The sequence below is a fragment of the Anomaloglossus baeobatrachus genome, chromosome 2, assembly GCF_048569485.1.
Source record: "Anomaloglossus baeobatrachus isolate aAnoBae1 chromosome 2, aAnoBae1.hap1, whole genome shotgun sequence".
NCBI classification, from domain to species: Eukaryota; Metazoa; Chordata; class Amphibia; order Anura; family Aromobatidae; genus Anomaloglossus; species Anomaloglossus baeobatrachus.
In genome coordinates this window covers 265,072,754-265,082,174 of record NC_134354.1, presented here as the reverse complement: position 1 = coordinate 265,082,174, position 9,421 = coordinate 265,072,754, and the positions used below count along the sequence as shown (strand labels likewise).

Below are 9,421 nucleotides of genomic sequence, written 5' to 3'. Positions count from 1 at the left end.
TTGTCTGTTTGGCGTGGATAACCTGAAGAGGAAGAGCAGGAGGAGTGAGAAGAGGAGGTGCTAATATCAGGGGGTATACAAGGTATACAATATACAAGGTAAACTTAAAGCACCTCTTTAGGGTTTTTTCTTTCACCCCTGGAGTGGGGGATCTCATCTAAGGTCCCTGACCTTACTCTTATACTCCCAGAGCCATACATAGAAATCATGATGCCCCATAGCAGAATTTCCAATTGAGACTCCTCTCCAAAAGAACAAAATAATAATAATAATAATCTTCGTCTGGGTCACAGAAGAGCATATTTGACAACTTTGCAGTCCTAACAACGTAATTTTACTCCTATTTAAGCCCCTATGTTCCCATTTCATTGCAACCATAAAGTATGATGGCATCAAAAGTACCCCACAAACACTGTATGATACCCCACAGTAAATTCCTCTACAGTACACTCCACACAAGCACATTATGAAGACCCTACTGTAATCCCCCCTTCAACTACCCCAGCAATGAATGGTGACCTCGACACAGTAAGATCCCCAACTATGACCCCCACACAGACCTTCATGTAGTATAATAGGACTACATATAGTGTAATGGCCTTTACTATCTCTCCAAATCATATAATTGCCCCTACACAGCCCTCCGTACAATATGAAAGAGCCCACACAAACCTTAACACTGTATAATTACTTGTATACAGTATAATGGTTTCCGAATAAGTATAAAGGTACCCTCATAGCCTTCCACATATTATAATGGCCCCACAAAGCCTTCCATATAGTATAATCAGTGTCACATAATCCTCCACATTGTAATGGGCCCCACATAGTCCTCCTTAAAGTATAATATGCCCCACATAGTCATCCATATCTTCTAATGCACCCCATAGTCCTCCATAAAGTATAATGCTTTCCCATAGTCCTCCATGTACTATAATGCACCTCATAGTCCTCCATATAGTAATGGGCCCCACATAGTCCTCCAGCTACTATAATGCACCCCATAGTCCTCTATATAGTAATGGGTCCCACATAGTCCTCCATATAGCATAATGCACCCTACAATCCATCATATATTATAATGCATTACCCATAGTCCTCCATATATTAAAATGCATCATCCATAGTCTCATATCGTATAATGCACCCCATATTCCTCCATATATTATAATGCACTCCCTACATTCTTTCATATAGTATTATGCAGCTCCATATAGTATTATGCAGCTCCATATAGTATTATGTAGCCCCATATAGCATTATGCATTCCATATAGCATTATGCAGCCCCACATATTATTATGCAGCCCCATATATAGCACTATGCACTCCGTATAGTATTATGCAGCTCCAAATAGTATTATGCAGCCCCATATAGCATTATGCAGCCCCATATAGTATTATGCAGCCAGCCCCATATAGCACAATGCACCCCATATAACATTATTCAGCCCCACATATAGTATTATGCAGCTCCATATAGAATTATGCAACCCCATATAGCACTATGCACCCCATATTTTATTAAGCACCGCCATATTATGCAGCCCCATGTAGTAGTATGTAGCCCAATAAAGTTTTATGCAGGCCCATATAGCATTATGCATCCCCATATAGTATTATGCAACACTATATAGTATTATATTACCCCATATAGTATTATACAGCCCTCATATAGTAATATGCAGCCGCCATATAGTATTATCCACTCCCATATAGTATTATGCAGCCCCATATAGTAATATGAAGCCCTCATATAGCATTATGCAACAGAATATAGTATCATGCACCCCCATATAGTATCATGCACCCCCATATAGTTTTATGCAGCCCCCATATAGTATTATGCAGCCCAGTATTATGCAGCCCCATATAGCATTATGCACCCCCATATAGTGAATCTAACTTCTTTGGAGTTGAGATGAATCTGGACTCTAAAACTATTACATCCACAGAGTTGAAACAATAATATTAGTTTTGCCCCTTTTTTGTGATCACTATTTAATGCCATGTTTGTGGTTAGTTTTTGGTTTTAATGCTTTTTTGTATATTAAAAACATTTTTTTAGTCACCAGATATTCATGGGCTTGGGTAATTGGCTTTTCTACTCCGGATTATCTTCCTTGGTTATGTACCAATGATATACCCTGGACTCATTATCTCCTTGGATACAATATGCTTTGATCTACTATATTTTTATTAATCTGCTGTATTATATTTACATCTATGTGCTCTTTCTATATATCCTGTTCATATAGTATGTTTACAGTTGTTATATATAATTTATTATAGTTTATTCGAATTGAATTAATGTCCATTCTCATCTATTTTTGGGACTGTATTAGGTCGTCAGTATTAATTTATTTTGTACCATTTGTGTATCTTGTATACCTGATTTAGTTCAGATGATATATAGCTCTGGGCCGGTATATTGTACAATGCCCTATTTTTGAGTTCTCAGTGGTTTATTTTCAGTGTTAAACTAGTGATATAGATAACTTGTTATGTGGTGCAATACCTTTGAGGTTCAGGTCAATAATGTTACATTCATACATCCATTGGTATTCTTAATAAATCTATCCCCGCTGTAATTTATCTTTAAACCACCAGATGGAGCTAATACTGAATATCCAATTTGATAATTCTGCTCTATATCATCACCGGCATTGCAGGTACGCATGCGCATCTCTGGTGCAGGTCTCTCCATCTGCACGCTGTATCTCTATGTGCCGCATCACCTGGGATCATGTGCTTTGGCACTAGATCTTTCTTCCCAGATCTGATGTGGCTCATGTCACAGCAGCCGATGGGCAGTCTCGTTGCCGTGGACGCTCATGCATCAATCACTGTATGCCACCTGCTGATACTCCATTGGACCTTTGTAATCTCCCTCTGTGCACATGACATCACCCTCTGACGAAGGCAGATGCTGAAACGTACATTGGGTTTGGCACCTTTTCCCAGCTCTACACCTCGTACACCATTGCACTAGCACGTTGGTAAGTTAACTATTTGCATCATTGTTTTATTACACGCTGCGAGGCAGTGATACAAGGCTTCTATGTATGGCTCCTTGTGGGCTACATTACATCTCTGTAACCTCTTGGTGCTTTCACCATTCCGTTGTTTATATATGGATATAGATTGAATTCAATTTTATTAGATTTCTGTAATTATATATACATTGTATTTTGTGAGTGCTAATAATATTTTTTCTGATACATATTCTCCATCTTATGTAAATCATTAGCACTGAGTATATTATATGCCTGTAGCATTTTTCTCTGATCTAATCTGCCTGGGGTCTTGTGTGCCCCCATTGTATGTACTTATTTACTCCCATCTTTTACACCCACCTTATTATTAATAAATATTCACACTTTTGCATCAAGTATGTCTGATCGCTTTCTTTGTTTTTGTTCGACCCCCATATAGTATTATGCAGCTCCATATAGTGTTATGCGCCCCATATAGTATTATGCAGCCCCATATAGTATTATGCAGCTCCCATATAGCATTATGCAGCCCTATGTAGCATTATGCAGCCCCATATAGAATTATGCAGCCCCATATAGTATTATGTGCGCCCATATAGTATTATGCAGCCCCATATAGTATTATGCAGCTTTCATATAGTATTATGCAGCTTTCATATAGTATTATGCAGCTAACATATAGTATTATGCAGCTCCACATAGTATTATGCACCCCAATATAGTAATATGCAGCCCCATATAGCATTAAGCAGCCACATATAGCATTATGCAGGCCTATATAGTATTATGCAGCCCCATATAGTATTTTACAGCCCTCATATAGCATTATGCCATTCTAGCAGCGTTATTTTCTTTCTCTAAAATCAATTGAGAGTTTCCTTGGCTGCATGTTTGGGATAATTTTCTTGCTGAAATATCCACTTTTATTTTGTCTCTATGTAGCTGTAGGATAACGAGAGATAGGGGCTCCTGTGCCATCCCTCATGCTAGGGGACTCTAGATTATCCCTAACCTCAGAGTTGCTCTTAATGGTGGAGATGCCTGAGTCCCATGCCTGACTATGCTCCTGACCAGAACTAATCTTATTCCCCCCTGCCACCATGGAAGGAAGCCCACAGGATATCAGATATTCTCCCCATGAGGAAGTTGTCTTTACTATATGGCATATTCAACATTAAGAAAGCGAAACATACGTAGGGGTTTTTGATACTGTGGGCTAAGGTTGATGATGTGGGAGTATTTCCTGAGCGATAATTAGACTATGTGGTTGGTTTAGATTATGAATTACATAGGCACTGCATAGACAATATATGAACAAATTAATATATACTGAACCCCCACTGTTTTGATGGTACTATCTCTGTATTGGATTTTTTTGTAGTTGATTTAGGTATTTAGTCATTATATATGCATGTACACTTTAATTGTAATATATATATAGGAATTGATTTATACCTATAAATGGATATCCTATCCATTTATACCAGTCCACCTGCTACCCCAATACTGCTTATATATATATACTGTATATTTGCCATTCTTACAGATTATATGTATTTACTGCTTCTCTGTCCAGTTTTTTATATGTAAGGTTTGAACAAATATTTCTTTTGTCACTTTGACACTAAATTTGCTATTTTGATATTAAAATATATCTATTTGCATGTTATGCTCCTTGTCCTCTTGGGGTTTTTTTTGTCACAGATAAAGACAGACAAGGGAAAACCAATACTCTGACACACTACAAACTTACAGGAACAAACAATGAGAATTTGAAGAGGAAAGCAAGAGCAGGAAGGTAGTAACAAAAGGTTACAAGGGTTACAACCACACTCAGTAACAAGTACCACAATCACCAGGTAGTCTTGATCACAACACCTGCCGAGAGCAGCTAAGATAAACTATAGCTGGCATAGAATGAATGCTCTAGTCAGCATATATAGGAGGGGAGCAGATGTAATTGGCTCCCTCACAACATGTGATCAAAGGAGACTATCAAGCAGACTAACAGAGATGAACTCTTGCTAGCCTGCCTATGAACTATCACCCTGCAAGTTGACACCCATGTCTGCCTGCATTAATCACAAACACCATAGAAGTTATCAAGCGAAGTGTCAGAATCAGTAGTCTGAACAGATACCAATGTTGCCATAAGGGGTACTTTGCACGTTGCGATATCGCTACTGCGATATCGTCGGGGTCAAATCGAAAGTGACGCACATCCGGCGCCGGTAACGACGTCGCAACGTGTAAAGCCTAAATGCGCCGATAAACGATCGCAAAAGCGTCGTAAATCAGTGATCTGTGTAGTATCGGACATTTCCATAATGTCACACCAATAGGAGATACGATGTTGTTCCTCGTTCCTGCGGCAGCACACATCACTGTGTGTAAAGCCGCAGGAGCGAGGAACATCTCCTTACCTGCCTCCACCGCCAATGCGGAAGGAAAGAGGTGGGCGGGTTGTTTACGTCCAGCTCATCTCCGCCCCTCAGTTTCTATTGGCCGCCTGCCGTGTGACGTCGCTGTGACACCGCACGACACGCCCCCTTAGGAAGGAGGCGGGTCGCCGGCCAGAGCGACGTCGCAGGGCAGGTAAGTGCGTGTGAAGCTGCCGTAGTGATAATGTTCACTATGGCAGCTATCACAAGATATCGCATGTGCAACGGGGGCAGGTACTATCGCGCTCGGCATTGCTATCATCGGCTAGCGATGTCGCAGCGTGCAAAGTACCCCTAACAGTCAGCAAAGTTTTTATAAATCTCTGTGTGACAAAACAGCAGCAGAAGTAGGGACATATATACCAGGATGAGCCCAGGATAAAGGTCATATATACCAGGATGGGAGACATATATACAGTGGGGGGAAAAGTATTTAGTCAGTCACCAATTATGCAAGTTCTCCCACTTTATAAAGATGAGAGAGGCCTGTAATTGACATCATAGGTAGACCACATTTTGTCTCTCATAGTTATGGTCTATCTATGATGTCAATTACAGGCCTCTCTTATCTTTTTAAGTGGGAGAACTTGCACAATTGGTGCCTGACTAAATACTTTTTTTTTCCCCACTATAACAGGATGGGCTAAGGATGGGATGCATACAGTATATATACATATATATATATATATATATATGTATATATATATATATATATATATATACAGTTAGGTCCAGAAATATTTGGACAGTGACACAATTTTCGCGAGTTGGGCTCTGCATGCCTCCACATTGGATTTGAAATGAAACCTCTACAACAGAATTCAAGTGCAGATTGTAACGTTTAATTTGAAGGTTTGAACAAAAATATCTGATAGAAATTGTAGGAATTGTACACATTTCTTTACAAACACTCCACATTTTAGGAGGTCAAAAGTAATTGGACAAATAAACCAAACCCAAACAAAATATTTTTATTTTCAATATTTTGTTGCGAATCCTTTGGAGGCAATCACTGCCTTAAGTCTGGAACCCATGGACATCACCAAACGCTGGGTTTCCTCCTTAATGCTTTGCCAGGCCTTTACAGCCGCAGCCTTCAGGTCTTGCTTGTTTGTGGGTCTTTCCTTCTTAAGTCTGGATTTGAGCAAGTGAAATGCATGCTCAATTGGGTTAAGATCTGGTGATTGACTTGGCCATTGCAGAATGTTCCACTTTTTTGCACTCATGAACTCCTGGGTAGCTTTGGCTGTATGCTTGGGGTCATTGTCCATCTGTACTATGAAGCGCCGTCCGATCAACTTTGCGGCATTTGGCTGAATCTGGGCTGAAAGTATATCCCGATACACTTCAGAATTCATCCGGCTACTCTTGTCTGCTGTTATGTCATCAATAAACACAAGTGACCCAGTGCCATTGAAAGCCATGCATGCCCATGCCATCACGTTGCCTCCACCATGTTTTACAGAGGATGTGGTGTGCCTTGGATCATGTGCCGTTCCCTTTCTTCTCCAAACTTTTTTCTTCCCATCATTCTGGTACAGGTTGATCTTGGTCTCATCTGTCCATAGAATACTTTTCCAGAACTGAGCTGGCTTCATGAGGTGTTTTTCAGCAAATTTAACTCTGGCCTGTCTATTTTTGGAATTGATGAATGGTTTGCATCTAGATGTGAACCCTTTGTATTTACTTTCATGGAGTCTTCTCTTTACTGTTTACTTAGAGACAGATACACCTACTTCACTGAGAGTGTTCTGGACTTCAGTTGATGTTGTGAACGGGTTCTTCTTCACCAAAGAAAGTATGCGGCGATCATCCACCACTGTTGTCATCCGTGGACGCCCAGGCCTTTTTGAGTTCCCAAGCTCACCAGTCAATTCCTTTTTTCTCAGAATGTACCTGACTGTTGATTTTGCTACTCCAAGCATGTCTGCTATCTCTCTGATGGATTTTTTATTTTTTTTCAGCCTTAGGATGTTCTGCTTCACCTCAATTGAGAGTTCCTTAGACCGCATGTTGTCTGGTCACAGCAACAGCTTCCAAATGCAAAACCACACACCTGTAATCAACCCCAGACCTTTTAACTACTTCATTGATTACAGGTTAACGAGGGAGACGCCTTCAGAGTTAATTGCAGCCCTTAGAGTCCCTTGTCCAATTACTTTTGGTCCCTTGAAAAAGAGGAGGCTATGCATTACAGAGCTATGATTCCTAAACCCTTTCTCCGATTTGGATGTGAAAACTCTCATATTGCAGCTGGGAGTGTGCACTTTCAGCCCATATTATATATATATAATTGTATTTCTGAACATGTTTTTGTAAACAGCTAAGATAACAAAACTTGTGTCACTGTCCAAATATTTCTGGACCTAACTGTATATATATATATATATATATATATATATATACATATATATATATATATATATATATATATGTATATTCTATAGATTAAAGGAAATCTGTCATGTTTTTGCTATGCAAACTGAGGACAGCATGCCTCCTGTGCTGTTGTTTACTTAAACTGAGTATTTTATCACTTGAAAACTATCATTGCTGTGACTAGCTTGCTCCTACCATGTTGTGCGACTCCGCCACCTCTTGTGATTAGCAGTTCACTGTTTATAGAAATGAAATTCAGAGCTAAGTGTGGGTGGGGGCAGCTTTTTCAGCTCTGCTGCATGGCTATATCTAAAAACGCTGATTGTGTCAGAACCACTGCACCCAGTAATATAATTGATACATCAATGGATTCAGGGTCATTTTGCCTAGAATATGCCGCACTCAGATGAGGTAGCATATACTTGCTGACAGATTCTATCCAAAATTTCATCCTTTTATTAATTGAGTGGATGAAAACATCTGAATTCGCAGCATAAGTTGTTTTAATTAACTTGCTTGAAAGGAGACAGTTCTATTCTCAACAAGATGTCTGAGACTCATACATTTTGGTCAAGGTAATATTGACAATTATAGATGTTACTTTACATCATATTCAAAGCAGGTCAAACTGGATTTGCAAATAGTTAAAATTTCTTAAAATGAGAATACTATTTATGCAAAAACCCGGTTACAACAGGTAGTTTGCCTAACAATGTTTTCCTTTGTAACCTTTCTATACCCCTGTTGTGGTTATTTCCAACTAAAGAAATTTTGTCTTCAGTATGACCACATCTCTTCTCCTACTTAAAGACAAGAAACTGTCTCTGACCACAAAGGAGAACATCTTCTATTGCTATATGATAGAAAATAAATGTATATTTCTCCAAGTATAAGGTTATATTATACTATAGCAATCTTATCTTGACTTCCTTATCTAGGGTAAGTTGAACAAATTCAATACATATTTTATTATTTGTTCAGTTTTTGTCCTTTACTTTCTTGCTAAAGTTTTATATCCATAGACATAATGAATAAATAATACATTTATTTACAGATTAGTATAACAGATTCCATTTAATAGTTACATCATATTCCACAGAACGTTGCAGACTTCCTCATCACTGTCCCCTTTGGGGCTCAAAATCTCTATTCCTTATCAGTATGTCTTTGGAGAGTGGGAGGGATTGGAACCATCTGGAAGAAAGCCATGCAAACACCATACAAACTTCTTGAAGATTTTGTCCTTGGTGGGATTTGGACCTAGAACCCCAGTGCTGCAAGCCACAGTGCTAGCTACTGAGCCACTATGCTGATGTATATACAGTGCCTTGCGAAAGTATGCGGCCCCCTTGAATTTTTCAACCTTTTCCCATATTTCAGGCTTCAAACATAAAGATAAAAATTTTAATGTTATGTTAAAGAATCAACAACAAGTGGAACACAATTGTGAAGATGAACAATATTTATTGCTTATTTTAAATGTTTGTAAAAAATAAACTGAAAATTGGGGAATGCAATATTATTCAGCCCCTTTACTTTCAGTGCAGCAAACTTACTCCAGAAGTTCATTGAGGATCTCTGAACGATGCAAAGTTGTCCTAAATGA

The 9,421-nt window shown here is 39.0% G+C and overlaps 1 protein-coding gene across 1 annotated transcript in view; it reads left to right on the top strand.

The window, feature by feature from the left end:
• Positions 1 to 2,790: 2,790 nt before the first annotated feature.
• LOC142289822 (acidic mammalian chitinase-like) overlaps positions 2,791 to 9,421 on the top strand; it is a 67,112-nt gene continuing 60,481 nt past the window's right edge. Inside the window, exon 1 of the mRNA XM_075333751.1 lies at positions 2,791 to 2,998. The gene's annotated coding sequence lies outside the window, so the exon portion shown is untranslated. The remainder of the gene's footprint in view (positions 2,999 to 9,421) is intronic.